Below are 8,254 nucleotides of genomic sequence, written 5' to 3' on the forward strand. Positions count from 1 at the left end.
GGGCCAGCTCTGGGCTGAGTGCCCGGAACACGTGGTGCCCGTCCAGCTGGTTGGTGGCCATGCACTGGTAGGTGACCGAATGTTCCACATCAACGTCCCCAAGCTCCAGGAGGGGACCCCGGGCCACGTCTTGGCCATCTCGCAGCCAGGTGAAGGTGACAGATGCTGAGTCCACCTGCACCGAGCAGTGCAGGGTCACGGGGTTACCTGCGAGCACCTGGTTTGACAGGGGACCGGGACTGATGGTGGCATTGGCCACGGGCACTGCAGGGGGAGAGACAGGGCTGAGGCTGGAGGGAGGGGCTAGCACCCAGTGCTGGGTAGGGGTATGGGGGTGGAATGGGGAAGATACAGGAGACTGTGGGTGAAAGACACCCAGAACCAGAAGGTCCTGCTCACACAGAACTGTGTCTTGTGGTGGTGGCCATTACTTAAAGTGGGATGCCATGTGTGGGGTGAGGGCGGGATGGCTGCTATGGCGGGGGGGGGGGGGGGGGTGCGCTGTGGGTCCTGCACACCCAGGACGGTGACATTTAGGGAGACACTCTCGGCCACGCAATGATAGAGGCTACTGTCATTGTCCCCAAAGTGGCACAGCTCCAGGCAGGAGCTGGTGCCCAGCGGTGCCCCCAGGTCCCCCCACAGTGCCAGAAGAAGGACAGGGGACATGTCCCTGCAGCCACGACACAGCTCAGCACCAGGCAGTCCCCCAGTGCCACCTGTGCCCTCGGGGCCTTCACCCACAGGGACACCCCTGAGAGTGGGACCTCTGTGGGGGGAGACGACATGATTGGGGGATACAGGGAGATGCAGGGGGGTTGGGGTAGGAGGGGAGTAAATGGAAGCCCAGTGTGGGACAAGGGACCCCAGGGAGAGCTTTGGTGACCCAGGCAGTGACAGGGAACAAGGAAATGGACAGAGGGGATTCAGGGAGAGACATGGTGGGCTCAGAGAGGTGTGGGGGGTCCCCAGGGTTGAACGAGGGCACTGAGGAAAGAATGGAGAGAATATGAGGGGGTTCTCAGGTAGGGCTGGTAGAGATTTTGGTGTGGGGCCTCATGCTCATCCCTGCACTCACTGCACACTGTGATGTGGAGCCAGGAGCTGCTCTTCTACATGGCCCTCCAACTCGGACCACACCTTGCAGCTGGAATTCCACAAGTGGGAGGCCCCCACAATAGACCCCTGTGGGCCCCCCAACACCTTCTCGTCCCAGTAGAACACATGCAGGAAGGGGGAATCATGGCCACAGGGTTCTGGGGGTGCTGAGGCAGCTGAGAGTCAGGGAGGACCCCTCAGTGGGCTCGGAGGAACTCTCCAGCATAAGTACAGGGAAGAGGTCAGGGCAGGAGATTAGGAGCAGTGGGGACGGTGACCCCACGTCCCTGTGGAGGGGCTGTGGGGGTGTTGGGGTGGCGGCTGTGGGGTGCTCACCGTGCACTGTCTCTGTCACCAGCGGTGACTCCTGCCACCCCCAGGATTTCACCCAGCCCCTGCAACTGTAGTGGCCAGTGTGGTGCAGTTGCAGAGGGGACAGGGACAGCTCAGTCCCATCGAGGAAGACCCCCAGTTCCTTCTCCTCATGGTAGAATGACACCGAGGTGACCATGCTGTTCCACCAGCCCTGGCAGCGCAGTGTCACCAAGTCCTCCTCCAGCAGCACCTGCACTGGTATCTTCAGCACCAGAGGGTCTGGGGGACAAGTGGGTCCTGTCACATCACAAGGGCCTGGGGGGTACCGATGGCACCGGGACCCCCTACTGGGTCACCCAGCTCACCAGCAGTCCCTCATTCCAACACAGGGTCCCTCTGCTTTGGGATGCTCTGGGATGTTCTCAGACCAGGTCACAGGTTCTGGTCACACCAGGTCGTGACCTATGGAGTGGAGCCCACCCAGAGCCCTCGGGATCCTCACGGGTGCCAGGCTGGGGACATCCAAAACCCCTTCAACCTCTGAAATGCTCAGGGAGGGCTGAGCCTGGTGCTGGGTCTGTCCCACCTGTTGTTGCCACTCACAGTGACAATGAGGTAGTTATGTCCCCGCTGCTACAAGCGCTGCTCGTCCTTGTACCAAGTTGTGGCACTGGCGGTCCCTGAGCCCTGGCAGGTCAGTGTCATCTGGTCCCACAGCACCACCAGCCTCCAAGAAGGCTCCATGGGGATCTGGGTGGCCTGGGTGCCTATGGGTGACGTGGACACCAGCCTGCCAGGGCCAGTGTGGGGCTGGGGACAGTGGGGTGGGGATACAATATCCCCTGAGGACTCACCAGCAAGGCTGAGGGTCTGGGCAGGAAGGGAGAAGGGACAGGGCTGGGTGGGGGTGGCCCTGCAGGCACAGCAGCACCTGTGATACAAGGTGCTGTGACTGTCTCCAAACCGTCCCTGTGGGGACAGCGGTTCTTGTGAGAAAATGCTTGGGTCCCCAAATGTTTTGGAGAGGCGGGGGGGACATGTCTGTGTCATAGCCACCCATGCACCACATCCATGTGGCATGGCTGCCTTGAGAACAGGGACACTGAGGCCACCCTGGGCTGAGACAGAACATGGAGACATTTTGGACACCCTGGACATGAGGACACCATGGACATACCCCATGCTGGCCCAGGTCAACCCCACCAGCCCATGATCCCATCCCCATGATTCCATCCCCATGGCCACATCCTCACCGTTCTTGTCCCCTTCTGTCCCTGCATCCCAGTTCCCTTGTCCTTCTCCCCAGAGCTACCTGAGCCCAAAGGTGCCAGTCCCCACATTCCTGTCCCCACATCCCCATCCCCAAATTCCTGTCTCCTGTTCCTGCCCCCAAAGCCATCCTACATATCCAGTCCCACTAAGGTCCACTGTGGGTAACATGGAGTGGCACTGCTGGCATTGGGGACCTCAGGGGACCCCACAACTCCCCTGTATGCCCTCCCCACAAGTCTCTCTGCCTCACCAGGGCCCATCCCTAGGGCACCAGGCCCATGCCCAGGGCACTCACCCCACAGGAGCAGCGCCACCTTCTCGGCCACCCCAGTGTCCCCAGCCGTGTGGACTGGTGGTCACTCGCTGCTGTGCCCACTGCTTCCTTGGCTGGCAGTTCTTTGGATGAAGAGCTGGTTACTATCCAGACTAGACATGGAATTGCACATGGTAGGACTATTACACTTGCTAGTGCACACACCCCTAAGAAGGCTAATTTCTTCCACCATTTACCATTGCATTACCATTACTATTACTTCCATTACCATTTACCAGGTGAACAAGTTGTCCCACCAATCAGATTCTCCAAACAAGCGGGTCCATTTTTGTGTTCCAACATAGGTTAGTTTTCTAATATTTTGAGTAATGTTTTTAATTACATGACTTTGGTCATCAATCTCTAGGCAGCATTCTGATGTATTACATTTGCCACAGATCCCTCCTTCCTCTGCAAGGAGGTAGTCCACAGCCAATTGGATCTGACAAATTACTGATCGTGTTTGTTGTTGCTGCTGGTTTAAAAGATCAATCAGTCAGAGATGTTTGATTGGACAGTATTTCAAGTACTGTTTGTAAACGGATTATTCAATTGAGCATATATACTGGGGTTCTGTACCCCCAGGATCCATCTTGGGCTCAGGTAGTCGGGCCATAAGTATTGATAATCTTTTGTGGGGTACAAATTTCATTGTTCCAATTTTGGGTTCTGCCAAATAAATTCCTTTTCTTTCTGGTCAGATCATCAAATACTGGGGCTCCCAAGCCTGATTTCGCATCCTTAGGCAGTAAGAAAAAGGATGGTTTTATTGCTCCAGTTGTGTAACTCTCAGTCCACCCTCCCAGTAACTTCACATATGCCCTGTTACCACAGATCCAAAATAAATTTTTAGGTGCATCCCAGAAATTAGAATCTTGATTTGTTGTATGTTTCCAATGTTTGGATAGGGTTTCTATTGCCCAGAATGGGTTAATATAATCTCCTAAGTATTCAAACATTTTTTCTTTTTCACTGTATACACATTCAGTTTTTTCTCTCGACCAAATATGAATGGGGGCTTTCTCAGATCCACCTGGTGTGTGTGTCATTTGCTGCCAGATATCTTTTACATGGCATTTCTCCTACTTTTATAGTATACACTTTCCTTTTTCTTGATAAACACTCTTCGCCTGTTATTGTTGATTGAACCTCCACTCTCCTTCCCTTCTTTTGAGAACTACCATGCTTTGTCTTGATGTAATCCATTTTAAAATGTCTAGGGGACCTAAAACTGATACCATCCCACGGCCAAATCGCACTTAAGTGTGTCCCACCCAATAATCAGTCAAACTAAATTCTTTTGTAATCTTTTCCACCATATCGATAAAAAGATTCTTACCATATATTTGTCCCTCTCTATCCCTTTGTCTTTTCAATTGCATTTCTTTCTCTTTTAATGTATCCTCTAGGTTGGTTTCACTTTCTTGTTCAAAACATACCCATCTTTCTTTCATAAGGCACTCTCCTGACATCCTCTGGCTTGGATTTGCAATATTTTTAGCTAGCCAATCTATTTTATTATCTTCTTTACAGGTTGTTAACTGGGTGTGATCAATATGTTTGGGATTCATGTTTGTGTGTACTCTGATTAATACACTTACAGTATCTCCTCTATACAAGGAATAGTAACACTTCTCAGAAGTGTTTCCTCCACTTCCTCCAAAGTGGATGAATAGTAGTATTGCTATGAGCAGGAGTCTGGTACGGGCTGGCCTCCTCACCTCTCAAACCACAGGGATTTTCTTGGTGCCCAGAGAATATTTCCCGGAGGTATTCCCGATCCAGTCTTGCCTCCCACCTCTGGTTTTCCGTTCTTCTGGAGACATTCTGCCATGACCCTTATCATACTGACTCCCTTCCCTCAATTTGGTCCTGATTCAGGGTGCAAGGATAGTGCTCTATGGAGCAGTACTGAAAACTGAGATGTTATTTTGGTTGTTAATTCTTAGTTAAAAAAACTTATACTATAACTATAACAAACATTAACAAACTTTAAGGGTATAAGGATAACAATGTAGATGTTTCCCGTGGGGGTGTTGTGTTCAGGGTTGCACTTCTTTCAGTGTTTTCCTCAGGACTAATTTCAAGTCTTTATCATCTCTGAGGCCTATAGTCCATTTGCTTGCCTCAGCTGGGAGTAGTACTGGACCCTTCACTTGACTTGCATGAGTCTGCCCCCATTCCTTTGTTCTTACTGCAGTGTTTGTTGCAAGCAGCACCTGGAAGGGGCCTTCAAAGCAAGCAGTTAGTGGAGGGTTCTTCCATGATTTAATCAGTACCCAGTCTCCTGGGTTAATACCATGTATTTTACAGTTCAGTGGGGAAGTTTGGGGAAGGTAGTCCTTTTTCCTTATTCCTTCTAGGGTTGATTGTTATTTTTTCTATATATTTGTGCATTGTCATCCCCCCCTCTAGATGTTCGCCAATACTGTATGGGGTAAGCAATAAAGGCAGCCCAAACAACATTTGGTAAGGAGAGACCCCTAGATCTGTTCTGGGTCTCGTTCATAATAGGGCTAGTGGTAAACATTTGATACAATTCCATTGGGTTTCTAAGACCAACTTTGTTAAATTGTTCTTTAAGGTTTGATTCACCCTCTTGACCCTCCCACAACTCTGAGGGTGCCAAGGGATGTGCAACTCCCATTTTATTCTCAGGGCCCTTATGACTTATTGCAGCACACTGGATGTAAAGTGGGGGTCATGGTCCGAATCAATAGTATTTACTTGTTTGTATCTTGGAATAATTTCTTCCAAGAGAACTTTTGTCACAGTTGGGGCTGTCTCCCTTTTCATGGGGAATGCTTCAACCCAATGGGTTAGATGGTCAACTATGACCAATAGATGTTTATACACTTGGGCTGGAGTTAATTCAGTAAAATCAACCTGAGTACTCTGGAAAGGTCTTATGGCTAATTTCCTCCCTCCCAGAGTGGTTTTTCACATCAGCTTTTTGTTGACTTTTTGACAGGTTAAAGATTATCTTGTGATAAATCTGGCTATTTCATATATTCCCATCCCCATGTAATATTTCAGTAAATGATTACATATTCTTTGTGTTCCCCAGTGAGTTAATCAGTGTATCTCTTCCATCACTTTCCTGGTTATTATTCAGTTGAATATTTGTCACCCATCTGGGGTCCACCACTTTTCATCCTCTGTTTTTACCCCTCCCATTTTCTCTACTTCTTTTAGCTCCTTGTCATTGAAAATTGGTGCCCCCTCTTCCCTTATTTTTCCCCTGTCTTCTTTTACCGTTAGGACTATGACTGGGTCCTCCATTTCTAAGGCTGCTTCTTTGGCCACCAGGTCTGCTAATTTTTTTCACTGGATTTCAGGGGTATCCCCTTTTTGGTGGCCTTTAATATGGACTATGGCAATTTCTTTTGGTCCTCTGAGGGATTTGAGTACTTATCCTGATCAGAATTTCATGTGCCAGATTTTCCCTTTTGAGTTAAGGTATCCCCTCTCTTGCCAGATTTTTCCAATGGTATGAGCTATCCAAAGGCGTAACGAGAATCTGTGTAGATTGTCCCTATATTGTTGGCTAATAAACCTAAACCTCTCTTGAGGGCATATATCTCGCAACTTTGTGCAGACCAATTTGAGGGTCATTTCCCTTTTTCTTTGATTTCCCCTGCTTCAGTAATGGCATATCCTGATGCCCTTTATCCCATTACAATTCAAAAGGATCCATCTATATACAGGACCTTTCCATATGGTAAAGGGTCTTCTTCTAGGTCTTCTCTAACTTTTGTTTGTATGTCAATTAGCTCTATACAGTTACGCTCTAAATTTTCCATTGGTTCCCCACTTAAGAATTGAGCAGGATTTAAACATTTTGAGGTGACAATCTCTAGATTCTCAATATTCATCGGGGTTATTTCATACCTTAGGATTTAGCTGTGTGTTAGCTACTGAGAAGCTTTTGGGCTTAACACTGTCCTCAAGTCATGGGGTGTGTGTACTCAAATCCTCCCATTGAATGTAAGATTTAGAGTGTCTTCTAATAAGGTAGCTGTGCCTGCCACAGCTTGAATACAGGCTGGCCACCCTCTTGCAACCGGATCAAATAATTTTGACAGATAAGCCACCAGCTTCCTGCTTCCTCCCCAGTCTTGGATTATTACTCCGTATGCTATCCCTTCATTAATACTAACAAACTGATCAAATAGTTTTCTTAAAGTAGACAGACTCAAAACTGAGGCTTTCGCTAATCGAGCCTTTAAGTCTTGGAACTGTTTGGTATCCTCAGAAGTCCAGGCTACAGGTTCTGTGCTTATTAATTTTTCATACAAAAATTTTACTGTTTGAGTATACTGATCAATCCATAATTTACAATAGCCCATTAGACCTAATAGCTTTCTTACATCTACTTTTAGTCTTGGATGGTGGAATTGACGGGATCCTGACACAGAGTGGAAATTTTCCAGAGTAGAAATCCATTTTGATTTAGGTGAAATGTACATCTTTGAATGAAGTCTGTACTTGCAAACATAGCTGTTTGGTCCAACTGCCTGTTCTTGCAAAAAAGCCTATGCTCTAAGCAACTGCTTCAGCCGAAGGATAGAGATAAGGAAGGGCCCCTTCAACTCTGAAACAGATGGAGAGGCTGCTGCAGGACACAGGGAAAGACGGCCCAGGAATTCTGTCTGATAAAAAAACTAGTGGCAAATATAACCTGAAATCAGTAATGTGGGGTTTGGCTGTCTGTCTCTGCCCCCACACACACTTAGGATGGTTCTTGCACGCTGGGCTTCAAAAGATGTCTGGACGCCAGGTTTTTTCGGTCTTCAGAATTGTTTATTATTTCTTATCTAAAAAGTCCTTTCTCTGCCCGAAGGATCTGACCAACACGGCAGCCAAAGGCACTCTGCCCACCCCCAAGGCGGTCGCATCTTTTATAACAAAAACTACGTATATCATATTTACCTTTTGTCCCCAATACCTATCACCCTCATCACCAAGTACACCCTAACCCTAGACTAATCCCCAAATGCCAACACTACTGGAGAAGATGGAAGACAGGAAGAAGAAAGAAGAGCCTGGTGGCACGCCCTGATTCCTCCATCTTGTCTCCATAACCCCCCTGTACCAAAACCCCAAAATTTGTGATTCACCCTATAATGATATCTTCCCTTCACCATTTACACCCGAGTGATTCTCACAGGTTCCATTTCCTCATACATCGGTGGCACATCCCTAGATGGATCAAAATCAAGCCACCAAGTGCTTTTGGCAACATTCCAAGACTCC

Source organism: Haemorhous mexicanus, chromosome 31 (assembly GCF_027477595.1).
Source record: "Haemorhous mexicanus isolate bHaeMex1 chromosome 31, bHaeMex1.pri, whole genome shotgun sequence".
Lineage (NCBI taxonomy): Eukaryota > Metazoa > Chordata > Aves > Passeriformes > Fringillidae > Haemorhous > Haemorhous mexicanus.